Source organism: Pan paniscus, chromosome 8, assembly GCF_029289425.2.
Source record: "Pan paniscus chromosome 8, NHGRI_mPanPan1-v2.0_pri, whole genome shotgun sequence".
Taxonomy (NCBI): domain Eukaryota; kingdom Metazoa; phylum Chordata; class Mammalia; order Primates; family Hominidae; genus Pan; species Pan paniscus.
This window is the reverse complement of record NC_073257.2, coordinates 86,932,499-86,958,804: the sequence shown is the minus strand read 5'-3', so window position 1 is coordinate 86,958,804 and position 26,306 is coordinate 86,932,499. Positions and strand designations below refer to the sequence as shown.

General features: G+C 43.7%; 1 long non-coding RNA gene across 1 annotated transcript in view; it reads right to left on the bottom strand.

Moving 5' to 3' along the window:
• Window positions 1–1,232: 1,232 nt before the first annotated feature.
• LOC129393224 (uncharacterized) overlaps window positions 1,233–26,306 on the bottom strand; it is a 53,162-nt gene continuing 28,088 nt past the window's right edge. The window contains exon 3 of the long non-coding RNA XR_008619957.2: window positions 1,233–4,589. This is a non-coding gene — a long non-coding RNA (uncharacterized LOC129393224). The remainder of the gene's footprint in view (window positions 4,590–26,306) is intronic.

Genomic DNA, 26,306 nt, shown 5'->3' with positions numbered 1-26,306 from the left:
GGAGTTCAAGACCAGCCTGGCCAAGATGGTGAAACCCTGTCTCTACTAAAACTACAAAAATTAGCTGGGCATGGTGGTGCATGCCTGTAAACCCAGCTACTTGGGAGGCTGAGGCAGGAGAATTGCTTGAACCCGGAGGCAGAGGTTGCAGTGAGCCGAGATCACGCCACTGCACTCCAGCCTGAGTGACAGCGTGAGACTCCGTTTAAAAAAAAAAAAAAAAAGAAACATTACTTAAAAATCAGAAAAAGGAGGCCAGGTCCAGTGGCTCACACCTGTAATCTCAGCACTTTAGGATGCTGAGGCGGGCGGATCACCTGAGGTCGGGAGTTCGAGACCAGCCTGACCAACATGGAGAAACTTCATCTCTACTAAAAATACAAAATTAGACGGCATAATGGTGCATGCCTGTGATCCCAGCTACTTGGGTGGCTGAGGCAGGAGAATCGCTTGAACCTGGGAGGCAGAGGTTGGGGTGAGCCAAGGTTGCGCCATTGCACTCCAGCCTGCGCAACAAGAGCGAAACTCTGTCTCAAGAAAAAAAAAAAAAGCAGCAAAAGGGGCTGGACATGGTGGCTCACACCTGTAATCCCAACACTTAAGAAGGCCAAGGCAGGTGGATCACTTGAGGCCAGGAATTTGAGACAAGCCTGCGCAACATGGCAAGACCTCGTTGTTATAAACAATGTAAAAATTAGTCAAGTGTGATGGCATGCACCTGTAGTTTCAGCTACTTAGGAGGTGGAGGCAGGAGGATTGCTTGAGCCCAGGAGTTGGAGGCTGCAATGAGCTATGATCACACAACTGCAGTCCACCCTGGGTGATAGAGTGAGACCCTGTCTCAAAAAAAAAAAAAATTGTTTGACATGGTGGCTCACATCTGTAATCTCAGTACTTTGGGAGGCAAAGGGAGGAGGATCACTTGAGACCAGGATCATTTGAAACCAGCCTGGGTAACATGGTGAGACCCCTTCTTTACAAAAAAAAAAATTTTTTTTAATTAGTCAGGCATGGTGGTGCATGCTGGTAATCCCAGCTACTCAGGAAGCTGAGGTGGGAGGATCACTTGAGTTCAGAAGTTTGAGGCTTCAGTGAGCCAAGATCATGCCACTGCACTCCAGCCAGGGTGACAGAGCAAGACCTTGTCTCTAAAATAATAATAATAATATTTATTGATACCTCATATTTTACACAGTTATGGGGTACATGTGATATTTTGTCACATGCACGGAATGGGTAAAAATCAAGTCAGGGTATTAGGGGTGTCCATCAACTTGAGTATTTATCGTTTCTATATGTTGGGAGCATTTCAAGTCCTTGCTTCTAGCCATTTTGAAATATATAATACATTGTTGCTAACTAGTCATCTCACTTTACTGTCAAATACTAGAACTTACACCTTCTAACCAACTGTATGTTTGTACCCATTGACCAATCTTTCTTCATCCCTTCTTCGCACCCACACATCCTTTGCAGCCTCTAGTATCTATTATTCTACTCTCTGCCTCCATGATGTCAACTTTTTTTTAGCTCCCACATATGAGTGAAAACATGTGATATTTGTCTTTCTGTGCCTGACCTATTTCACTTAACGTAATGACCTCCAGTTCCACCCATGTTGCTGCAAATGATGTGATTTCATTCATTCCTTTTTATGGCTGAATACTATTCCGTTGTGTATATATGTCATATTTTCTTTATCTATTAGTCCATTGATGGACACTTAGGTTGATTCCATATCTTTGCTATTGTGAATATTGCTACAACAAACATGGGGGTGCAGATATCCCTTTGATGTACTGATTTCTTTTCCTTTGGATAAATACCAAGTAGTAGAATTACTGGATTGTATGGTAGTTCTATTAATATTTTTAGTTTTTCAGGAAATCTCCATACTATTTTTCTTTGTTTCTTTTTTTTTTTGAGATGGAGTTTTGCTCTTGTTGCTCAGGCTGGAGTACAGTGGTGTGATCTCGGCTCACTGCAACCTCTCCCTCCCGGGTTCAAGCAATTCTCCTGCCTCAGCCTCCTGAGTAGCTGGGATTACAGGCACACACCACCATGCCCAGCTAATTTTTTTTTTTTAGATGGAGTTTCGCTCTTGTTGCCCAGGCCGGAGTGCAATGGCGTGATCTCGGCTCACCGCAACCTCTGCCTCCCGGGTTCAAGCGATTCTCCTGCCTCAGCCTCCCGAATAGCTGGGATTACAGGCATACGCCACTATACCCGGCTCATTTTGTATTTTTAGTAGAGACGGGGTTTCTCCATGTTGGTCAGGCTGGTCTCAAACTCTTGACCTCAGGTGATCCACCCACCTCGGCCTCCCAAAGTGCTGGGATTACAGGCATGAGCCATCACACCCAGCAGCCCGACTAATTTTTTGTATTTTTAGTAGAGATGGGGTTTCACCTTGTTGGCCAGGCTGGTTTCGAACTCCTGGCCTCAAGCAATCCACCCATCTCATCCTCCCAAAGTGCTGGGATTACAGGTGTGAGCCACCGTGCCCAGCCATACTGTTTTTCATAGTGTCTATGCTAATTTACATTCTTACCAACAGTGTGGAAGTATTCCCTTTACCCTGCATCCTCACCAACATCTGTTGTTTTTTGTCTTTTTAATAATAGCCATTCTGGCCGGGTATGGTGGGTCACGCCTGTAATCCCAGCACTTTGGGAGGCCAAGGCGGGCAGATCAGCTGAGGTCAGGAACTCAAGACCAGCCTAGCCAACATGGTGAAACCCTGTCTCTACTGAAATTACAAAAATTAGCTGGGCATGGTGGCGCACGCCTGTAGTCCCATACTCGAGGGACTGAGGCAGGAGAATCGCTTGAACATGGGAGGCGGGGGTTGCAGTGAGCCAAGATTGCACCACTGATCTCCAGACTGGGTGACAGAACAAGACTCTGCCTCAAAAAAAAATAAAAATAATAATAGCCATTCTAACTGGCATACTCCCAATTTGGCCTCCCAAAGTGCCAGGATGACAGGTTTATGCCACCATGCCTGGCCCTTAACCATTTTTAAGAGTACAGTTCTGCGGCATTAAGTACATTCACATCGTGCTACTGTTACTGCCATCCATCCATAGAACTCTTTTCATCTTGCAAGACAGAAACTCTATACCAATTAAACAAGAACTCCCCCTCCAGCCCTGCCCACTGTTTCTGGCAGCCAGTATTCTACTTTCTGTCTCTATGAATTTGACTACTCTAGGTGCCTCACGTAAGTGGAATCATACAGTGTTTATCTTTGTGACTGGCTTATTTCACTTGGCACAGCGTCCTAAACATTCATCTATGTTATACCGTGTGTCAGAATTTCCTTCCTTTTAAGGATGAGTCATTTCCATTGTGTGAATATACCATGTTTTCTTTATCTATTCATCCACCAATGGACACTTGGGTTGTTTCCACTTTTGACTATTATGAATAATGCTGCTGTACACATAGGAATACAAGTATATCCTCCAATCCCTGCGTTCAAGTGTTTTTGGGTATATACACAGAAGTAGAATTGCTGGGTCATGTGCTAATTCTATTTTTAATTTTTTGAGGAACTGCCATACTGTTTTCCAAGAGGCTATACCATTTTATATTCCCACCAGCAGTGCACAAGGTTTCAGTTTCTTCACATCCTTGCCAACACTTGTTATTTTCTGTTTTGTTTTTATTATTATTATTATTATTATTATTATTATTATTTGAGATAGAGTCTCACTCTGTTGCCCAAGCTGAAGTGCAGTGTCACGATCTCGGCTCACTGCAACCTCCGCCCCCCGGGTTCAAGCGATTCTCCTGCCTCAGCCTCCCGAGTAGCTGGGATTACAGGCGCCTGCCACCAGGCCTGGCTAATTTTTGTATTTTTAGTAGAGATGGGGTTTCACCATCTTGGCCAGGCTGGTCTTGAAGTCCTGACCTCATGTTCCACCTGCCTCGGCCTCCCAAAGTGCTGGGATTACAGGCATGAGCCACTGCGCCCGGCCTATTTTTTTATTTATTTATTTATTTATTTATTTATTTATTTATTTATTTATTTATTTTTTGAGACAGAGTCTCTCTCTCTGTCACCCAGGCTGGAGTGCAGTGGCACAATCTCGGTTCACTGCAACCTCCGCCTCCCAGGTTCAAGTGATTTTCCTGCCTCAGCCTCCTGTGTAGCTGGGACTATAGGCACCCGCCACCACACCCGGCTAATTTTTGTGTTTTTAATAGAGATGGGGTTTCACCATATTGGCCAGGCTGGTCTCGAACTACTGGCCTTGTGATCCGCCTGCCTCGGCCTCCCAAAGTGCTGGGATTACAGTCATGAGCCACCACGCCCAGCCCTGTTTTTATTTTTTGATAGTAACCATCCAAATGGGGATGCCGTGGTAGGATGGTTTTAAAATACAAAAATTACAACTAATATTGCTCAGTTTGAATTGATTTTCAATTCCAAAGGCTTCCCTCATCTGAAACAGAAAGCATCCAGAAGAACCAGGGTTTGAATTACCTTCTTCCCAGGGGTCTTGTTCCACCATCCTGAATGTAACACACCAAGAGGGTTCAATTCACTCAGTCCAGGGCTGCTCCTCATCTCAGTTCCTCATCTGCAAAATGATAATAATAATAGTATCTCCCTCATAGAGTTGTTATGAAGATTAAATGAGTTAATTATTATAAAGCACTTACAGCAGGGCCTGATGTACTGCAAGCCCTATATAAACACCTGTTAAATAAAATGATCGAATATATTTTTCCAGTTTTGTAGGTTCTTTGGAGACACTGATGGAATGTGAGAATTGTGTCCTGCAATGGAAAGAACATGAATTTACCAAATCTTTACAGAATGTCCGATATTGTTCTAGGCATTGGGAAGCAACATGGGAGATGCCCCAGGAATCTTTCAGATTCTCCAGGATTAAAAACACAACTGCTCAGCTTCCACAGTCTCTTGTAGTGATACTGCATTCTGGCACTGTCCTGGGTGTTTATATGCCACTTCAATCCTTACAACAACCTTGTAACGCAAAGACTATTGTTTGTTCGTTTGTTTGTTTTGAGAAAGGGTCTCACTCTGTCACCCAGGCTGGACTGCAGTGGCGCCGTCATGGCTTATTGCAGTCTTGACCTCCTGGGTTCAAGTGATCCTCCCACTTCACCCTCTGCGGTAGCTGGGACTACAGATGTGTATCACCACACTTTGCTAATTTTTAAAAGTTTTTTGTAGAGATAGCGTCTCACTATGTTGCCCAGGCTGGTCTCAAACCCTTGGGCTCAAGCAATCCTCCAGCCTCAGACTCCCAAAGTGCTAGGTTTATAGATGTGAGCCACTGTGCCCAGCCAGCAAATTAATGAGTTTACAGATGATGGCATTGAGGCTGTGAGGGGTTATGGGACTTGCCCAAGTTGGGTGCACGGTGGGAGATGGTCTAGAAGGGAGGCAGGGCAGGCTCAACCCAGAGCTTGGGACCTCAGGAGTTAAGGAAGGTCCACTGTTTACTGAGTGTCTGACAAATGCAAGGCGGGCTAAACTTTTATATGTGAGAGTCATCCCACTCATCATGGGACTCCCCATCTCCCAGGAGGGACTTTGGCCATCCACTTTTACCAAAGAGGAACCAAGGCAGAGCAAGGCTCAATCACCAGCCAACAAAGAGTAGGTTCATTTCCAAGTTGCTGGACACCTGAGAAGATGGCTTCAGCACTATCAATAATTTAAAAGGAAACCTCTTTCATCAAAATCACCTGGGTTGCAAATAAAAATGCAGGTTCTTGGGCCCTGCCACAGGTCCATTAAATAAAAATCTGCCTAAGATTTGGACATTTCAATAAAGCTTTCCTTGCAACCTGTAAATAAGGAGAATAGGACTATCTACAGAGTTAAGCCATGAAGTCAACACCAAAGAATCCTGGTGAGATATGCAAAGTCACCTCTAAAGGGACAGATCAGACTTCCCCTTCCCTCTCGACATAATCCAGATTGATCGTATTAACAAATTTAAAGGAGGAATGAATATGAGAAAATGTTATGACCTTGGTGTAGAGGAACATTTCTTAAACAAAACACAAAAATCACAAGCCTTGAAAGAAAAAGATTCAAATATTCAACTGCATAAAAAAATGAAAGGGTTCTGTGAAACAAAAGATGTCAGTTTTAAAAAATGAAGACGGCCGGGCGCAGTGGCTCAAGCTTGCAATCCCAGCGCTTTGGGAGGCCAAGGCGGGTGGATCACTTGAGGCCAGGAGTTCGAGGCCAGGAGTTCAAGACCAGCCTGGCCAACATGGTGAAACCCTATCTCTGCTAAAAATACAAAAATTAGCCAGGCGTGGTGATGCATGTCTGTAATCCCAGCTACTCAGGAGGCTGAGACAGAATTGCTTGAACCCGGGAGGCACAGGTTGCAGTAAGCCGAGATGGTGCCATTGCACTCAAGCCTGGGCGACAGGGCGAGACTCCATCTCAAAAAAAAAAAAAAAAAAAAGAAAAGAAAAAAAAAAAGACAAGACAGAGAAGGGGAGAAGATGTTTGTGTTACATATAATCAGCAATGGATTGTGTATAATTAACAAAATATCAGTATCTAGAATATATACAGAATATCTAAAAATCAACTTTTAGGCTGGGTGAGGTGGCTCATGCCTGTAATCCCAGCACTTTGGGAGGCTGAGGATCACTTGAGGCCAGGAGTTCAAGACTAGCCTGGCCAACTTGTTGAAATCTGTCTCTACTAAAAATACAAAAATTAGTCAGGCGTGATGGTGCACACTTGTAATCCCAGCTACTCAAGAGGTTGAGGTGGGAGGATCGTTTCTTGAACCAGGGAAGGGGAGGTTGCAGTGAGCTGAGATCGTGCCACTGCACTCCAGCCTGGGCAACAGAGCGCCCATCTCAAAACAAAAAAAAAATTTTTTTTTTAAGTGAGAAATAGTTCAAGACCAGCTTGGACAACATGGCAAAACCCTGTCTCTACTAAAAATACAAAAAATTATCCAGGCTTAGTCAGGCGTGGTAGCGCAGGCTTGTAATCCCAACTACTAGGGAGGATGAGACATTAGAACTGCTTGAACCTGGGAGGCGGAGGTTGCAGTGATCAGAGATCACACTACTGCACTCTAGCCTGTGAGACAGAAGGGGACTCTGTCTCAAAAAAAAGGGGGGTGGTGGAGAAATAGCTCCATAGAATAAGGATAAAGAACATCAAGAGGCAATCAGAGAAGAAAAGACCAAACCACAAATAAACATGAAAAAGGTGCTGAACTTCACCAGGGATGGGGAAATGCAAATTAAAACCACGAAGAGCTATTTCAAGGGCGGGTGAGGGGCAGACATGTGGTGGTGGCTCAAGCCTGTAATCCCAGCACTTTGTTTTTATTTTTGTTTGTTTCTTATTGAGAAGGAGCCTCTCTTTATCGCCTAAGCTGAAGTGCAGCGGCGCGATCTCCACTCACTGCAACCTCCACCTTCTGGTTCAAGCAATTCTCCTGCCTCAGCCTACCGAGCAGTTGGGATTACAGGTGCCTGCCACAACACCCAGCTAATTTTTTTTTTTTATTTTTAGTAGAGATGGGGTTTCACCATGTTGGTTAGGCTGGTCTCAAACTCCTGACCTCAAGTGATCTGCCCACCTTGGCCTCCCAAAGTGCTGGGATTCGAATCACTTGAGGTCATGAGTTCGATACCAGCCTGGCCAACGTGGCGAAACCCCATCTCTACTAAAAATACAAAAATTAGCCGGGCATGATGGTGTGAGCCTGTAATTCCAGCTACTTGGGAGGCTGAGACAGGAGAATTGCTTGAACCTGGGAGGTAGGAGGTTGCAGTGAGCCGAGATCACGCCAGTGCACTCCAGCCTGGGCGACAGAGCGAGACCTTGTCTCAAAAAAAAAAAAAAGGGCTGGCGAGGCTGGGCGGCAAATGAAACTTCTATAAATGCTGGTGCCAGTGTAAAGTGGGACATCCTCTTTCTAGAGCAGTTTGGCAATTATTAGTTATTACTGATAATATTACTAATAATTAGTAATAATAGTTATTACAAATAATATTAAAAAGGCAAATGCCCTCCGATCCAAAGATTTCCTTCTTAGGAAAATTCTCCCGCAAGTGCCCTAAAGGACAAATACAAAAGTGTCCACTGCAGCATTATATATAATGAATATGAAAATAACTTAATTGACCACTAATAGGAGAATGAATCAATACTTTAATGTATGATCCTACAATAGACCACTATGCAAAAGTTAAAATTAATGAACCAGAGCTATATGTATCAGCATTTCAAAAATGTAAGTCAGGTCATATCTCTACTCTGCTCAAAACTCTTCATTTCATTTCAGTGAAAGCAAAATCCTCACAATGGCCTCAATGGCCTACAACCCTCTCTGTGGCCAACATCCCCCAATCCACCCTCACCTACCCAATTATTTTTCTGACATTACCTGACACACACTTTGTTTATAGTTGCAAAGGCTCCTTCTCTTGATGGTCACTAGCTCAGCTACCCGGTCCTGTTTTCCTTTTTTTCTAGCCTGATCTCCTTTTGTGAAGGCAGGGATCTTTGTCAGCTTTGTTTATTGATGCATTCCAGATGCTCAGAGTGAACAAACATGGCTGAATCTCAAAATCATAATGTTAACCAAGAAAATCATGTTGCAGAAGGATGTTTATGGTATGATATCATCTACATAAAGTTTTAAGATGTAAAACAATACTATATATATAATCATTCCCTTATTTTTATTTATTTATTTATTTTTGAGATGGAGTCTTACTCTGCTGCCCAAGCTGGAGTGCAGTGGTACCATCTCAGCTCACTGCAACCTCTGCCTCCTGGGTTCAAGCTATTCTCCTGCCTCAGCCTCCCGAGTAGCTGGGACTACAGGCACATGCCACCACGCGCAGCTAATTGTTGTAGTTTTAGTAGAGACAGGGTTTCACCATTTTGGCCAGGCTGGTCTTGAACTCTTAACCTCAGGTAATCCACCCGCCTTGGCCTCTTAAAGTGCTAGGATTACAGGCATGAGCCACTGTGCCCGGCCCCCTTATGTTTTTATACTTTTACTACGTGTAAAGTATAAAAAACTTTTACTATACTTAAAATATATATACTATATAATATTTTATATAGTATAATTACAAATATTTTATATATATATATTTTTTTCTTGAGATGGAGTCTCACTCTGTCCTCCAGGCTGGAGTACAGTGGCGCGATCCCGGCTCACTGCAACCTCTGCCTCCCGGGTCCAAGCAATTCTCTGCCTCACCCTCTCAAGTAGCTGAGACTGCAGGCACCTGCCACCACGCCCAGCTCATTTTTGTATTTTTAGTAGAGACAGGGTTTCACCATATTGGCTAGGCTGATCTTAAACTCCTGACTTCGTGATCCACCTGCCTTGGCCTCCCAAAGTGCTGGGATTACAGGCGTGAGCCACCGCACCCGGCCCACAAATATATTTTATAGTATAATATATAATATATTATAAAGTATAATTACAAATATAATATATAGTATAATATATATTATATATAGTAAAATATATATTATATATAGTAAAATACATGTATTATATATATAGTAAAAGTATAAAAACATAAGGGAATGGTCAACACCAAATTTAGGATAGTAATTATCTCTGGCTGTTGGGAGTGAGTGGGATAGATTGCAATATATTTTGCATGTTTTGTTTTAAAAAACTGATCTGAGACAAATGAAAAATCATGAGACTTGGCAAAGCTGAAAGGTTTGATTCTATTGTCTTCAATTATTATTATTTTTTTTAGAGATGGAATCTCCCTCTGTTACCTAGGCTGGAGTGCAGTGATGTGATCAGAACTCACTGCAGCCTCCACCTCCTGGGCTCAATCAATCCTTTTGCCTCAGCCTCTTGCGTAACTAAGACTACTAAGACTACAGGCACACACCATTTTGCCTGGCCAATTTTTGTATTTTTTGTAGAGACAGGGTTTCGTCATGTTGCCCAGGCTGGTCTTGAACTCCTGGGCTCAAGCAATCTGCCTGTCTTGGCCTCCCAAAGTGCTGGGATTACAGGCATGAACCACCACACTTGGACCATCTCTGTTCTTTTAACTCTATTTGTGTCTTTGAATCTGAATTTTGTCTCTTGTAAATAGCATGTAGTTTTATTTTTAAAATCCATTCTGAAAATCTCTGCCTATTGATTGAAGTGTTTAGTCCATTTACATTTAATTACAGATAACATAGGATATATATCTGCCATTTTGCTATTTTTAATACATTTTAAGTCTTATTTAATACTCCATTACTGCCTTCTTTTCTGTTAAGTAAATATTTTCTAGTATACTATAGTTATTGCATTGTCATTCTTTTACTATATATTTTTAGTTATTTTCTTAGTGGTTGCCATTAACATCTTAAAACAATACAATTTGGATCCATGCCAATTTAATTTCAATAGTGTACAAAACTTGCTCCTACAAAGGACCATTCCCTCAACCTTCTTTGTACTATTATTGCCAAGCAAATGCATGTTTATAGAATATATGACCCTCAATATATATTTCATGTTTTATATTAGTGCTTTATGCAGTTGTCTGAAATAAGACAGGAGAGAAAAAGAGTCACAAACAAAACATACATCTATACTGTCTTTTATATTTGCCTTTATTTAGTTACCTTTTCCAATGCTCTCCACTTCATGTGGATTTGAGTTAGTGTCACCTGTTCTTTCATTTCAGCCTGAAAAATGGATGTGCTACAGTTAAATTCTCTTTAGTTGCTCTTTTTATTTAACATTTTATCTTTTCTTGTTGTGGTAAAATACACATAAGAGAAAATTTACCATTTTAACCTTTAAACGTTTGTTGTTTTTATCTATTTCTTCTTTCTTTCTTTCTTTCCTTTTTTTTTTTTTTGAGCAGAGTCTCTGTCATTCAGGCTGGAGTACAGTGACATGACCTTGGTTCACTGCAACCTCTGCCTCCCAGGTTCAAGCAATTCTTGTGCCTTAGCCTCCTAAGTAGCTGGGACTACAGGTGCATGCCACCATACTTGGCTAATTTTTTGTATTTTTAGTAGAGATGGGGTTTTGCCATGTTGGCTAGGCTGGTACTGAACTGGCCTCAAGTGATTTCCCTGCCTTGGCCTCTCAAAGTGCTGGGATTACAGGTGTGAGTCACGGTGCCTGGCCTTTTTTTTTTTTTTTGAGACCGAGTTTCGTTCTTATTGCCCAGGCTGGAGTGCAATGGTTTGATCTTGGCATACCACAACTTCCGCCTCCCGGGTTCAAGCGATTCTCCTGCCTCAGCCTCCTGAGTAGCTGGGATTACAGGCATGCACCACCATGCCCACCTAATTTTGTATGTTTAGTAGAGACCGGGTTACTCTATGTTGGTCAGGCTGGTCTCGAACTCCCGACCTCAGGTGATCCACCCGCCTCTGCCTCCCAAAGTGCTGGGATTACAGGCGTGAGCCACCACGCCCGGCTGATTTTGTATTTTAGTAGAGATGGGGTTTCACCATGTTGGTCAGGCTGGTCTTGAGCTCCTTCAAGTGATCCACCTGCCTCCACCTCCTAAAGTGCTGGGATTACAGGCATAGGTCATCACGCTGAGTGGTCTTGTGTCTTCGTGTGTGTGTATTTTTTTTTTAGTAGAGACAGGGTTTCACCATGTTGGCCAGGCTGATCTTGAACTCCTGACTTCATGATTTGCTGGCTTTGGCCTCCCAAAGTGCTGGGATTACAGGCATGAGCCACCGGGCCCAGCCAGGTCTTGTGTCTTCTAAGTGCATATTTGTATGCTTCATTTCAACCAGTTTTAAATGTACAGTTCTGGGGCATTGAGTACATTCACATTGTTGTGCTACCATCACTGCCTTCCATCTCTAGAAATTTTTCATCTTCTCTAATTAAAAACCCCATGCCCATTAAAGATTAGCTTCCTAGTTCTCTCTCCTCTGAGCCCTGGCAACCCCATTCTACTTTCTATCTCTATGAATTTAACTACTTTAGGTACCCCATAAAGTGGACAGTATTTGTCTTTTTGTGACTGGCTTATTTCCCTTAGCATAATGTTCTCAAGGTTCATCCATGTTGTAGCATGTCTCAGAATATCATTCATTTTTACAGCTGAATAATATTCCAGTATATTAATATATCACATTTTGTTGGTCCATTTGTCTGTTGATAGACACTCTGGTTGTTTCCACCTTTCGGCTACCGTAAATAATGCTGCTATGACTATTGGTGTGCAAATTTCTGTTTAGTTCTCCTTATCATGGTTCACTGCAGCCCCAACCTCTTCGGTTCTAATATCTTCCCACCTCAGCCTACGAAGATGCTGGGACTACAGATGCATGCCACCACGCCTAGCTAATTTTTAAGTTGTTTGTAGAGATAGGGTCTCATCTATGTTAACTAGACTAGTCTTGAACTCCTGGGCTTAAACAAACCTCCTGCCTTGGCCTTCCAAAGTGCTGGGATTATAGGTGTCAGCAACCACATCTAACCCTTAATTTTTTTTTTTTTTTTTTTAAATAAAATAAGACGGGGCTTCACCCTTGTTGCCCAGGCTGGTCTCCAACTCCTGAGCTCAAGCAATCTGCCCACCTAAATCTCCCAAAGTGCTGGGTTTATAGGCCTGAGCCATCATGCCTGGCTCCGGCCCTTAATTTTTAAAGAATTGCTTTGCTGGATGTAGAAACTTTGGTTGCCAGTTTTTGCCCCACTGCCTTTTGAGCATCTATAATTTCTTTTCTTTTCTTTTTTTTTTTTTTTTTTGAGACAGAGTCTCACTCTGTCACCCAGGCTGGAGTGCAGTGGCACAATCTTGGCTCACTGCAACCTCTGCCTCCCAGGTTCAAGCAATTCTCCTACCTCAGCCTCCCAAGTAGCTGGGATTACAGGCGTGCATCACCATGCCCGGCTAATCTTTGTATTTTTAGTAGAGACAGGGTTTCACCATGTTGGCCAGGCTGGTCTTAAACTCCTGACCTCAGGTGATCTGCCCATTTCAGCCTCCCAAAGTGCTGGGATTACAGGTGTGAGCCACCATGTTTGGCCTGTTTTCTTGTTTTGTTTCGTTTTGTTTTCTTTTTGAGACAGAGTCTCGCTCTGTCATCCGAGCTGGAGTGCAGTGGTGTAATCTCAGTTCACTGGAGCCTTGACCTCCCGGGCTCAAGCAATCCCCCCACCTCAGCCTCCTGAGTAGCTGGGACTAAAGGTGCATGCTAATTTTAAAAAATTATTTTTTGTAGAGACAAGGTCTCACTATGTTGCCCAGGCTGGTCTTGAACTCCTGGACTCAGGCAATCCTCCTGCCTTGCCCTGCCAAAGTGCTGGGATTACAGGCATGAGGCACTGTACCTGGCTGCCTCTATGATTTCTGATAAATTAGCTGTTAATTTTATTGAAGATCTCTTGTATGTGATGAGTTGCTTCTGTCTTGCTGCTTTCCAGATTTTCTTTTCTTTTTTCTTTCTTTCTTTCTTTCTTTTTTTTTTTTTTTTTTTTTTGAGACGGAGTTTTGCTCTTGTTGCCCTGTGGAGTGCAATGACATGATCTCAGCTCACCACAACCTCCGCCTCCTGAGTTCAAGCAATTCTCCTGCCTCAGCCTCCCGAGTAGCCGGGATTACAGGTATGTGTCACCAAGCCCGGGTAATTTTGTATTTTTAGTAGAGACGGGGTTTCTCCATGTTGATCAGGCTGTTCTCGAACTCCCGACCTCAGGTGATCCGCCCGCCTTGGCCTCCCAAAGTGCTGGGATTACAGGCATGAGCCACCATGCCTGGCCCAGATTTTCTTTTTGTCTTTGACTTCCAGCAGTTTGATTATTATATGTCTACATTTTGGATCCTTTTGAATTTACCTTACTGTTAGTTTTTGAGCTTCCTGGATATGTAGATTGGTTTCTCTTAGCAAATTTTGGAAATTTTTGGCCATTATGGATTCAAATTTATTTCTCTGTTTTTCTCTCTCTCCTCTCCTTCTTGTTATGCATCATTGGTATGTTTAAAGGTTTCCCACAGGTCTCTGAGATTCTGTTCCTTATTTTCACCTTTTTTCTTTTTGTTCTGGAAGGAGAGACTGGATAATCTCAATTGACCTATCTTCAAATTCAGTGATTAAAAAAAAATTTTTTTTGACTGGGTGCACATGCCACCATGCCCAGCTAATTTTTAAATTTTTTGTAGGGATAGGGTCTCACTATGTTGCCCAGACTAGTCTGGGCATACATAAATTGCAGGCATGCAGTCCCAGCACTTTGGGAGGCCAGGGCAGGTGGATCACTTGAGGCCAGGGGTTCAAGACCAGCCTGGCCAACATGGCAAAACCTTGTCTCTACTAAAAATACAAAAAAATTAGCCAGCTATGGCACTCCAGCCTGGGCAACATGGTGAGACTCTGTCTCAAAAAATAATAAATAAATAAATAAATAAGTACTTTATATTGACACATAATGATTGTAATATGTATGGGGTACACAGTGATGTTACAACACATATAATGTATAGTGAGCAAATTAGGTAATTAGCATATCCATCATCTGAAACATTTATCATTTCTTTGTGTTGGGAACAATCAATATCCTCTTGGTTTTTAAAATAACAACTTTATTGATATATAATTCACATATGTACAATTAATCCACTCCAATTATGCAATTTAGTGGTTTTTAGTATACTCACAAAGTTGTGGAACACTTACATTTGATTATAAAATATTTTCATCACTGAAAAATAAACCCTGTACCCATTAGCAGTCACTACACATTTACTTCTAAATCCCCAGCTGTGGACAATCACAAATCTATTCTCTTTCTTGCTATATTTTTCTATTGTGAACACTCTATGTTTTATTTTTTTAGACAGGGTCTTGCTGTGTCACTCAGGCTGGAGTGCAGTGGTGCAATCATAGCTCACTGCAGCCTCAGCCTCCTGGGTTCAAGTTATTCTCCTGCCTCAGCCTCCAGAGTAGCTGGAACTACAGGTGCACAGCATCATGCCCGGCTAAATATTTACTTTTTTTTTTTTTTTTGAGACAGAGGCTCACTGTGTCGCACAGGCTGGATGCAGTGGCGCGATCTCGGCTCACTGCAAGCTCCGCCTCCCGGGTTCACGCCATTCTCCTGCCTCAGCCTCCCGAGTAGCTGGGACTACAGGCGCCCGCCACCAAGCCTGGCTGATGTTTTGTATTTTTAGTAGAGACGGGGTTTCACCGTGTTAGCCAGGATGGTCTCGATCTCCTGACCTCGTGATCTGCCTGCCTCCACCTCCCAAAGTGCAAAGTGCTGGGATTACAGGCAAGAGCCACCGCGCCCGGCTAATATTTACATTTTTTAACAGAAATGGGGTTGCACTATATTGCCCAGGCTGGTCTGGAACTCCTGGCCTCAAGTGATCCTTCCACCATGGCTTCCCAAAGTGCTGGGATTACAGATGTGAGCCACCATGCCCAACCCCATGTTTTCAATTTAAGGGTTTCTAACGAATAGATTTATCCTAATAACCAAACCCAGACCGTCTGCTTCTCAAACAGAACCAGTTATCCCACTTTGTGACGCCATCTCAGAGACACAGGCTTCTTTTCCCTTCCTTGTTCTCCTTCCTCACCTGCTTCCCTATTAATCTCATGTGTCCCCTCACTTTTTCCTCCTCTCTCTCCCTTCTCTTTACACTTTCGCTCCACTTCCCTTTTTCTCCCCTGCTCTTCCCACATCTGCTTCAGTGACACAACATGACTTAGTGAACATGCTCAGGCCTTGGCACCAGGAGATCTCAGTTTGAATCCCAGAACTGTTATGTGCAGTTGAGCATGTCTTTATGTTTGCTCACTTGTAAAATGGATTTAATAACAATTAGCTTTAGTATTGTAGTGAGGATTAAATTAAGTAATATACACAGGCCGGGCATGGTGGCTCACACCTGTAATCCCAGCACTTTGGGAGGCCGAGGCTGGTGGATCATTTGAGGTCAGGAGTTTGAGACCAGCCTGGCCAACATGGTGAAACCCCGTCTCTACTAAAAATACAAAAATAATTAGACGGGTATGGTGACACCTGCTTGTAGTCCGATGTACTCAGGAGGCTGAGGCAGGAGAATTGCTGGAACCCGGGAGATGGAGGTTGCAATGAGCCGAGATCGTGCCACTGCACTCCAGCCTGGGCGGCAGAGCAAGGCTGCCTCAAAAAAAAAAAAAAAAAACAGAAATAACAAGAAATAACATAAGCAAAGATTAACCCATGATAAATGCTCAATCATTGAAAACTATTATTAATAAAGATATTATACAATATTATTTCTGCAGACTATGTTATTAGTTTTTGTTTTAAAAATATGGGTATAATTTGCTATCCTGTTGGGGTGGGTGGTGGGGGAGGGGGGTGTGTTTTGTTTGTTTGGTTTTTGAGACAGAGTCTCGCTCTGTCCCCCAGGCTGGAGTGCAGTGGCACAATCTTGGCTCACTGCAACCTCCACCTTCCAGGCTCAAGCCATCCTTCCACATCAACCTCCCAAGTAGTTGGGACTACATGCATGTGCCACCATGCCTGGCTAATTTTTGTATTTTTAGTAGAGATGGGTTTCACTGTGTTGGCCAGGCTGGTCTTGAACTCCTGACCTCAGCTGATCTGCCCGCCTCGGCCTCCCAAAGTGTTGGGATTAAATGCATGAGCCACTGCACCCAACCCATCTATTGTTTTTAGCCATCTGTTTCTTCTGTTGCTTCATGTCTCCATCCTTTCTTCGTTTACCATGGTATATTGCCTTGTTTCTTCAATTGTCTGTATCCCTAGGGCCTTGAACAGTGTCTTGCATAAGACAGGGACCCAATTAAACAGTTGCTAAAAATCAAATGAATTAATGGTTAAATTAAGTTTAGCTTAAAGCTGCCTCCTTAGATATTTTAAGTTCAGCCTAAAGGTTTCTTCTTACATAGCTATCTGTAACTCAACTGGATGTGTAAACAGGCTGTAACTTACTCTTCTATCAAGCATTCAGTTCCAGCCAATCAAAGGTGGCCAACTGTTCAAACTGTGTTTAAATAAGGCAAACACTCAGCTGGAACCAATCCAGCTATTTCTGCACCTTTCTTCCTTCCATTTTCTATACATCACTTTGCTTTTTCTGTTCCTAAATCTTCGACCACGTGGCAGCACCAGAGTCTCTCTGAACCTATTCTTCTTTCAGGGGCTGTCCAATTTGTGAATCGTTTTCTGGTTAATCAAACTCGTTAAATTCAATTTGTCTAAGATTTTTCCACTAACAGAATGAACTTCTTCGCATCCTGGGACAGAAGGAAGTGCCCAGCAGGCTTAGAACACCTACCACTGTTTATTGTTTCCTCAACTTCACAGCAAAGCATCAGCTTCACTATTTTACCATTAGCTGAAGTCCAACAGTGCTGTTATTATTATTATTTTGAGATGGAGTCTCACTCTGTCACCCAGGCTGAAGTGCAGTGGCGCTATCTCGGCTCACCACAACCTCTGCCTCCCGGGTTCAAGCAATTCTCCCGCCTCAGCTTCCCGAGTAGTTGGGATTACAGGCCCGCATCACTACGCACGGCTAATTTTTTCATATTTTTAGTAGAGATGGGGTTTCACCTTGTTGGCCTGGCTGGTCACAAACTCTCGACCTCAGGTGATCTGCCTGCCTCAGTCTCCAAAATCCTGGGATTACAGGAGTGAGCCACTGCACCCGGCCTGTGCTATTATTTTTAAAAAATATGCAGTTAGGTAGGATGAATAAGTGTAAGAGATGTAATGTATAGCGTGAGGACTATAGTTAATAATGTTGTATACTAAATATTTGCAAAGATAGGAGATTTTAGGTGCTGTTGTCACACGCACATATACACACAGAAAGTAACTATGGAAGGTGATTGTTTGGAAAAACTCGAGCTATGCTTTACCTCTGCTCTCACACGACCACGAGAACAACAAACATCAACATGGAAGAAGACTTTTGTGACCAAATGTGTATGGGGGGGGTGTCTCCCCACCACGAAGTGAGCAATCAGTTCTGCAGGGAACACCAGTGGAGTGTCCTCCAATTCGATTCTGACATTACGTACCTGGAGATAGTGTACATAATGTCACAGGTTGGGGGCTCAGTCTTCAAAACTGCCCCCCTTCAGACACTAGTGGCAAGTCCAGGCCTCTGCAATTTCTGACTGACTGGCTTTGAGTTGGGGCTCCCACAACCCCATCTTTGGGTTCAATTAATTTGCTAGAATGGCTGGCAGAACTCAGGGAAACACATTTACTGGTTTATTATATACTATATTACAAAGAATACAGATGAAGAGATGTGTACATTGAGGTGTGAGGGAAGGAGCTTGGAGCCTCCATGCCCTCTCCAGGAAACTTCATGTGTTCAGCTATCCAGAAGCTCTCAGAAACCTGTCCTCTTGGGTTTTTATAGAGGCTTCATTACATAGGCATGACTGATTAAACCATTGGCCATTGATGTTTAACTTGATTTTCAGCCCCTCTCCTCTTCCTGGAGGTTGAGGGTAGAGCTGAAAGTCCCAGCCCTCTAATTATGCCTTGGTCTTCCATCCTGAAACTAATCAGTCAACATTAGCATACAGAAAGACAGCACTTCATAGCTGAGCATGGTGGCTCCCACTTGCAGTCCCAGCTATCAGGGAGGCTAAGGCAAGACGATCCCTTGAGCCCAGGAATTGGAGGCTGCAGTGAGCTATAATCACACCCCTGAACTCCAGCCTGGGCAATAGAGTAAGACCCCATCTTAAAAAAAAAAAAAGGACAGCACTTTGGGGATTTCAAGGATTGTAGGAGTTGTATGCCAGGAAATGGGGATGAAGACTGTGAAAGGAAAATAAATCTTGGGGCCCCCAAATTACTAAACTAAAGGGAAAAGTCAAGCTGGGAACTGCTTAAGGCCAACCTGCCTCCCATTCTATTCAAAGTCACCCCTCTGCTCACTGAGAGAAATGCATATCTGATTGCTTCCCTTGCAGAGGCTAATCAGAAACTCAAAAGATTGCAGCCATTTGTCTCTTATCTACCTATGGCTTAGAAGCCCCTCCCCTCCCTACTTCGCATCTTCCCACCTTTGCTTCTAGTTGTCCCGCCTTTCCAGACCAAACCAATATTCATCTTACATATATTTGATTGATGTCTCATATCTCCCTAAAATGTATGAAACCAAACTGTGTTCTAACCACCTTAGGCACATGTCATCAGAACCTCCTGAGGCTGTGTCATGGGCGCACATCTTCAACGCTGGGAAAATAACCTTTCTAAATTAACTGAGACCTGTCTCAGATTTTCAGCGTTCACATTTTGGTAATCACAAAGGTGTCCCTGACTTTTGACAAATCTCCTATCGGTGCTTGATACCAGCGCGAGCTAATTTTATGGCTCAAACCAATAGGACAATTTGCTGAGGTGTGGGAGCATCCCCTCCAGAAAATTCCCTTATCTCCCAAAATTTGGTCAAGATCTAAAGTTTATTTTGCTATACAACTCCTCTTTTTTTTTTTTTTTTTTTTTGGTTTTACTTGCTTCCAACAAGAAAGGCAAGATTTCCTGTTTCCATGACGATGGAAGGCAGGTAACTTATTTATGGAGTTTGAACTCGCTCCCAGCAAGGAAGACGAATTCGGGTTTTTTTTTTTTGTTTTTTTTTTTCCTGCTTCTAGGATGGCAGAGTGCAGTCTTCAGCCTGAGACCCATCCCTAAGTAAATATCTGAATTGGGGTTTTGTCTTGGCTAAAGTTTAACAATCAGCTGATCTTAATTTCTCCTTACATTAGAGGGCTCAGTAATCATATAAGTTGTGCAATTAGTTTCTTTTGCTTAACTGTTTTTTTGTTGTTGTTTCGGTCTTTTTTTTTGAGACAGAGTCTTGTTCTGTCTCCCAGGCTAGAGTGCAATGGTGCGATCTCGGCTCACTGCAACCTCTGCCTCCCGAGTTGAAGCAGTTCTCCTGCCTCAGCCTCCCAAGTAGCTGGGATTATAGGCGCCCACCACCACACCTGGCTAATTTTTGTATTTTTAGTAGAAACAGGGTTTCACCGTGTTGGCCAGACTGGTCTTGAACTCCTGACCTCAGGCGATCCACCTGCTTTGGCCTCCCAAAGTGCTACAATTACAGGCATGAGCCACCTCGCCCGGCTGTTTGGGTCTTTTTCTCACTGGGTTTGACCAACTCTATCCAACTTGATCAAATACGAAGGAAAGTTCCAAATTATTGTTACAGGAAAGGGGTCCCGATCCAGATCCCAAGAGGGGGTTCTTAGATCTCGCGCAAGAAAGAATTCAGGGCGAGTCCGCAGTGCAAAGCAAAAGCAAGTTTATTAAGAAAGTGAAGTGGTGAAAGGACACCTACACCATAGACAGAGCGGGACGTTCCTGAAAGTAAGAGGAGGAACGCATCCACCCCAGGTACAATGCTTGTATATGTGGGGAGATGTGCTCTGCTACCAGGGTTTGTGATAAAGGATTACTTTTCTTAATTACTATATTTTGCAATAATCAATATTATGTAAAATTAGGAATGCCTTTGTTTTCCAGATATTGGGATATCTGGACACATCCAAGTCTGGGTCTGTTTAGTAAACATTATTAATTTGTTCCCTTAACCATAAGCATCTAGAGGCTAGGAAGTCCTAATTTTCTGGGAATGCAGCCCAGCAAGTCTCAGCCTTATTTTCCTAGCCCTCACTCAAAATGGAGTTGCTCTGGTTCAAATGGCTCAGACATATCTCCCCCTCCCTTTGCAAGAAAACCCTGAATCCTAAGGGTTGCACAGGGATGAAGATCTGTTTTCTGTAACTTCTTCAGGTTGAATGGGGTGATGATACGCCTAACTATTAGGATCTCTTGCATTCAGGGTAGAGCGAAGCTCAGTCACAGAACGTTGGTATGGTGAAGGTTGTTTATAACTGAGTTCCGATCCCTTTCATTTCTTCTGAACAGGAGTCAGAGGTCACTGATTGGCTCACAGGAATAAACGGGATCAGTCTCTTGTGTTCCTTCGGCCTGTTTAATTTGAGATAAGTGGACCCAGCTGTTTATTCCCAGAAGTTTAACTGCAGTTGGGGTACTAAGGAGAACTTGATAGGGTCCCTTCTATTTGGGGGAAAGTTGATCTGCTGGGGACCCTTACTTCCAAGTTTTTAACAGGACCCAGTCTCCTGCTGGGTTGTAACAAGATTATCTTCCTTAGTAGGGGAAGGGAGTCTTAGATTTCCATATTCAAGGAGTGCATTTTGCATTTGTCCAAGTTAATCACATAATTCTTTTTTTTTTTCTTTTCAGATGGAGTTTCACTCTTACTGCCCAGCCTGGAGTGCAATGATGCGATCTCGGCTCACTGCAACCTCCACCTCCTAGGTTCAAGTGATTCTCCTGCCTCAGCCTCCCAAGTAGCTGGGATTACAGGTTCCCACCATCACGCCTGGCTAATTTTTGTATTTTTAGTAGAGACAGGGTTTCACCATGTTGGCCAGGCTGGTCTTGAACTCCTGAGCTCAGGTGATCCACCCACCTCAGCCTCCCAAAGTGCTGGGATTACAGGCGTGAACCACTGTGTCCAGCCTGATTACATAATTCTGTAGCTTGAAAGTATCTATGTCTATTAGGAGGTCTGTAGTTAAGAAAGGCCTTCCACACATTATTTCAAAAGGGCTGAGCTGCAAATTTCTTTCAGGGGCCACTTGAACCCGTAATAAGGCTACAGGTAATAAAGACAGCCAGGTTTCTGATGTCTCTTGGCATAGTTTAGCAAGGGTCCTTTTTCGAGTTTGATTAGCTCTTTCTACTTTCCCTGAAGACTGTGGCCTCCATGCCAAGTTAAGGTGGTACTGAATTCCTAGGGTTGAAGATGTGCTTTGGTAATTGTCGCTGTGAAAGATGGGCCATTATTGCTCTGTAAGCTCTTAGGCAACCCAAATCTAGGAGTTATTTCCTTCAGCAGGAGTTTAGAAACTTCAATTGCCTTTTCAGACTGGGTAGGAAAAGTCTCAATCCAACCCGTAAAGGTGTCAACGAATACTAATAAATATTTAAACCCTTTACATGGGGGCATCTGAGTATAATCTATTAACCAGGGCACGTTCCCCTATGCTGCTCAGGCCTTACTAGAGGAGGAGGTAAAGATTGGTTATTTGGGTTATTCCAGGCACATAGTTCATAGGCTTGAGTTACCTGCTTTACTGTTTTAAGTAAGCCTTTTCCAAAAAAAAAAAAAAAAAAGCCAATATATTAATTGAAACAGGGAATCTCTTCCCCAGTGAGTAGAATCATGCAAATGCTTAACTATTTCCCACTGATTAGCACCTGGTAGTAACAGTTTGTTGTCCTACTTCCCTGGTGCACAAAGCTACTTCCATCTGTAATTCATTCTACCTCAGGATTATCTAGAGGCTCATCCTTTAAATCTAGACGGCTGGAGTAAACTTGCTCCATAACTTGGATACAAGAATAATCTAGGTTGCCTGTGGGTTCAGGCAAACGGGTAGCTGGATTCAAAGTTTGGCATACTTTAAGTATTTTTTATTTTTATTTATTTATTTATTTATTGAGACTGAGTTTCACTCTTGTCTCCCAGGCTGGAGTGCAATGGCATGATCTCGGCTCACTGCAACCTCTGCCTCCTGGGTTCAAGCAATTCTCCTGCCTCAGCCTCCCAAGTAGCTACACAGGTGCCCGCTATCACATCCAGCTAATTATTGTATTTTTAGTAGAGATGGGGTTTCACCATGTTGGCGAGGCTGGTTTTGAACTCCTAATCTCAGGTGATCCACCCGCCTTGGTCTCCCAAAGTGCTGGGATTACAGGCGTGAGCCACCGTGCCCAGCCATACTTTAAGTATTATATCAGGATGTTTAGCAACAAAGCCTGATACTGATTCACAGGAAAGGAGAAGGAGCAATTTCTGTCTGCCTTGTGATTTCCAAATGATACTACTGTTTGCAGCTGAGTTAACAAATCCCTTCCCAACGAGGGTGGGGCATTCAGGAGGAAACCAAAGTCCCCGAAGAGCTTTTAGAGGATTGGTAAAATGTCTATGGGCTTGTCCATCTGTCCCTTTGATCATACATTTTTGGGGTGACAGAGGCCCATTATGAGTCAAAATGGAGTAAGCATTCCAGAAGGAAGTTAATATTCTTTTTTTTTTTTTTTTTTTTGAGACGGAGTCTTGCTCTGTCGCCAGTCTGGAGTGCAGTGGCATGATCTCGGCTCACTGCAACCTCTGCCTCCAGGGTTCAAGCTATTCTACTGCCTCAGCCTTCTGAGTAGCTGGGATTACAGGCACGTGCCACCACGCCCAGCTAATTTTTTTGTATTTTTAGTAGAGACGGGGTTTCACCATGTTGGCCAGGATGGTCTCGATCTCTTGACCTTGTGACCCGCCCACCTTGGCCTCCCAGAGTGCTGGGATTACAGGCATGAGTCACTGCACCCAGCCCGGAAGTTAATATTCTTACCTGCCACGTCATAGTTTACCCGAGGCTCCCCTGGAGATACAGCTAGTCGTCTGATGGGAGTGTGGTGGAAGGTCTCGGGCCCTGTCACTCTTGGGCTCACCTGGCTATTTCAGCCATCATTGGTTCAGGTGCTGATGGCCCCCTTTGGAACACTGGACAATCCCTCTTCCAATGGCCAGTTTTCTTACAGTGTTCACACTGACTGATGCCCAAGGCACGTTGACTCAGATGCCCAGCTTTGGGCTTCCCGCCTTTCAGCTTCCCTTGTTCAGGCTAAGAGCCAGGAGGGCAGCCCCATGTGGGAGGTGAGCTTAAGGCTGCAGCCAAGAGCTGCACCTCGTGGGAGGTACTTCTTGCTCTTTCTGCTTCCTCTGCTTTGTCGCTGTTATTAAAACCTAAAAATGCCATATCCAAAAGCTGTTCCATAGGAGTCTGGGGACCCACAGCTGCTATTTGTAGTTTCCTGTGGATATCAGGGGCAGACTGGGTTATAAAATGTACTCCCAAAAGGGTTCGTCCTTCCCTTGAGGCAGGACCAGTGTTAGTATATTTTGTGATTGCCTCAACAAAAGCTGGATTCTTACCTCTTTGCCCTGAGAAACTTCCTTAACCTTTTCATAGTTAACCGGCTTTTTCATACATTTCTTAATCCCTTCCAACAAACAAGTGACCATATGATCTCTCCTTCCCAAGTCCTCACTACCCCTTTGATAGTTGTTAGGTTCACGACTACGCCAAATGTCATGCCCAGGGCCAGGTTCCAGACCCATCTGAGGTCCGAGGGGAGTGAGTGGACAGGGGATAGGGAGCTGAAAGAACATTCGACGGGCCATAAGCAGGTGAAATGTAGTTTTATTCAGCAGCTCTCTCATGAGCAGCTTTCTCAGACTAGCTCTTACACTTCAGCAGCTTACTTACACTGTCCACCTTGTCTCGGCTGCTTGAGCTGGCCGCTCCCACACACAGCTGTGTGGCCAGCCCTTCCTTGCCTTCAGGGTCAGCAGCTTAACTCTTTCTCTCTTTGGGCATGAGCACAAGCCGTGCTGTGCCATGCCGAGCTGTGCCCTGGCTCCCCTCTGTCTGCAAGACGGACAGCTCTGGTTCTTTCTCTCTCTCTCTCTGGGCACCAGCGTGCCTGCATGAGAGCCATGTCAAGTCGTGCCCAAGAGTGCCTGTACAGTGTTAACAGGGCTGTTACACCTTTCACAGACAATAGTGGCTCCAAGGCAAGTATGAACTTACACAAACAGGTTATATAACAAATGGAGTATGCGCCTGCACCCTAAACTTGCTGAGTTACTTTGGCCCAGATGTCCGCCTCAGCCTATTGTTGACCAAAGCACATCCATGTACCTTACAATAGTTCCACTCTGGATCTTGATCTGGAACTGCTATACCTCCTGCCTGATATATATTATGGTTTGGGTTGTGAGCCAATACCTCATCTCCATGGGTCCTAGCTGTCCCCAGAATGTGTTGATTGTCTTTCACTGTACAACACAGAGACAACACAACAAGAAGATCCTGCCAAGTTAAACTGTAGGTCAGAGTTAACTTCTTAAACTCATCTATGAATTTTCCTGGATCTTCAGAGAACTGACCAAACTTCTCTTTACATAGAACCAAATCAGACATAGAAAAGGGGACATGTACTCTCACAGTGCCTTCTTCCCCATTTGCCACCTCTCTAAGTGGACAAAGATTTCCCTTTGGAGGTTGATGGGAGGCTCCGCTATGAGTAGTCCTCACTGGGCTAAGTTCCTCAGGGAGTGGTGGGTATAGAATGGGACTAGACTTGTAAGGAGGAGGGGACGAAGGGTTCTCAATAGAACTTTCAGGTGGACTGAAGGGAGAAAGGACTGACACATCTGAACCTTCACAGCTGATGGAAGGAAGTTCTGCTCCACCCAAAACTCCCCGCTGAACCTGGGTGTTTTGCATTAAAGGATCATCTAGTATGACTACCTCTTTTTCCTCTTTTCCTTTCATCAAACATGCACATGCCTGCTGCAGGGTTTTATCCTGACTGAGCTGCAAAAATGCTTGAACATATGGTATTTCATACCATTTTCCCTCCCATTTACAAAAAAAAATAAGTTGAAGTATAGTATTAAAGGCCATAGTTCCAGTAGGAGGCCATTTCTCTTGTTTTTCCAAATAATACTGAGGCTAAACAGTATTACATAGAAACACCAGTTTTCACTGGGTGTGATGCCTCACGCCTGTAATCCCAACACTTTGGGAGGCCGAGGCGGGTGGACCACCTGAGGTCAGGAGTTCGAGACCAGCCTAACCAACACGGTGAAACCCTGTCTCTACTAAAAATACGAAAATTAGCTGGGCGTGGTGGTGTATGCCTATAATCCCAGCTATTCAGGAGGCTGAGGCAGGAGAATTGCTTGAACCCAGGAGGTGGAGTTTGCGGTGAGCTGAGATTGCACCATTGTACTCCAGCATGGGCAACAAGAACAAAACTCCGTCTCAAAAAAAAAAAAAAAACCGACCAGTTTTCTCTTCTTAAGCCCATTCAGTTTAAACTGGTCCCAATGTTCAATAATGCATCCTAGTGGTGTGTTCTTTGGAATCAATGCCATGGTTCCCATGAAGGAGGCAGGTGATGTTGAAAGAAAAGTTCCAAGCCTGCAAGAGTGTATTGCCACTGGCAGAGTTCCACTAAAAAGAGAGGTTATTAAGGCCAGCTGCATTAATGAGGGGATCCCTGCCGAAAATTGAATTCTCTTATTCACATTTTCCAAATAACATAAGTGAGCCGAGCCATGAATCTTAGATAAACCACAACATGGACTTTGACAAAAATGTCAAATAAGGAAAGGGAAATGAAGAGGATTTAGATGGGAATGACCAGAGCAAACAGGTCTGGGCA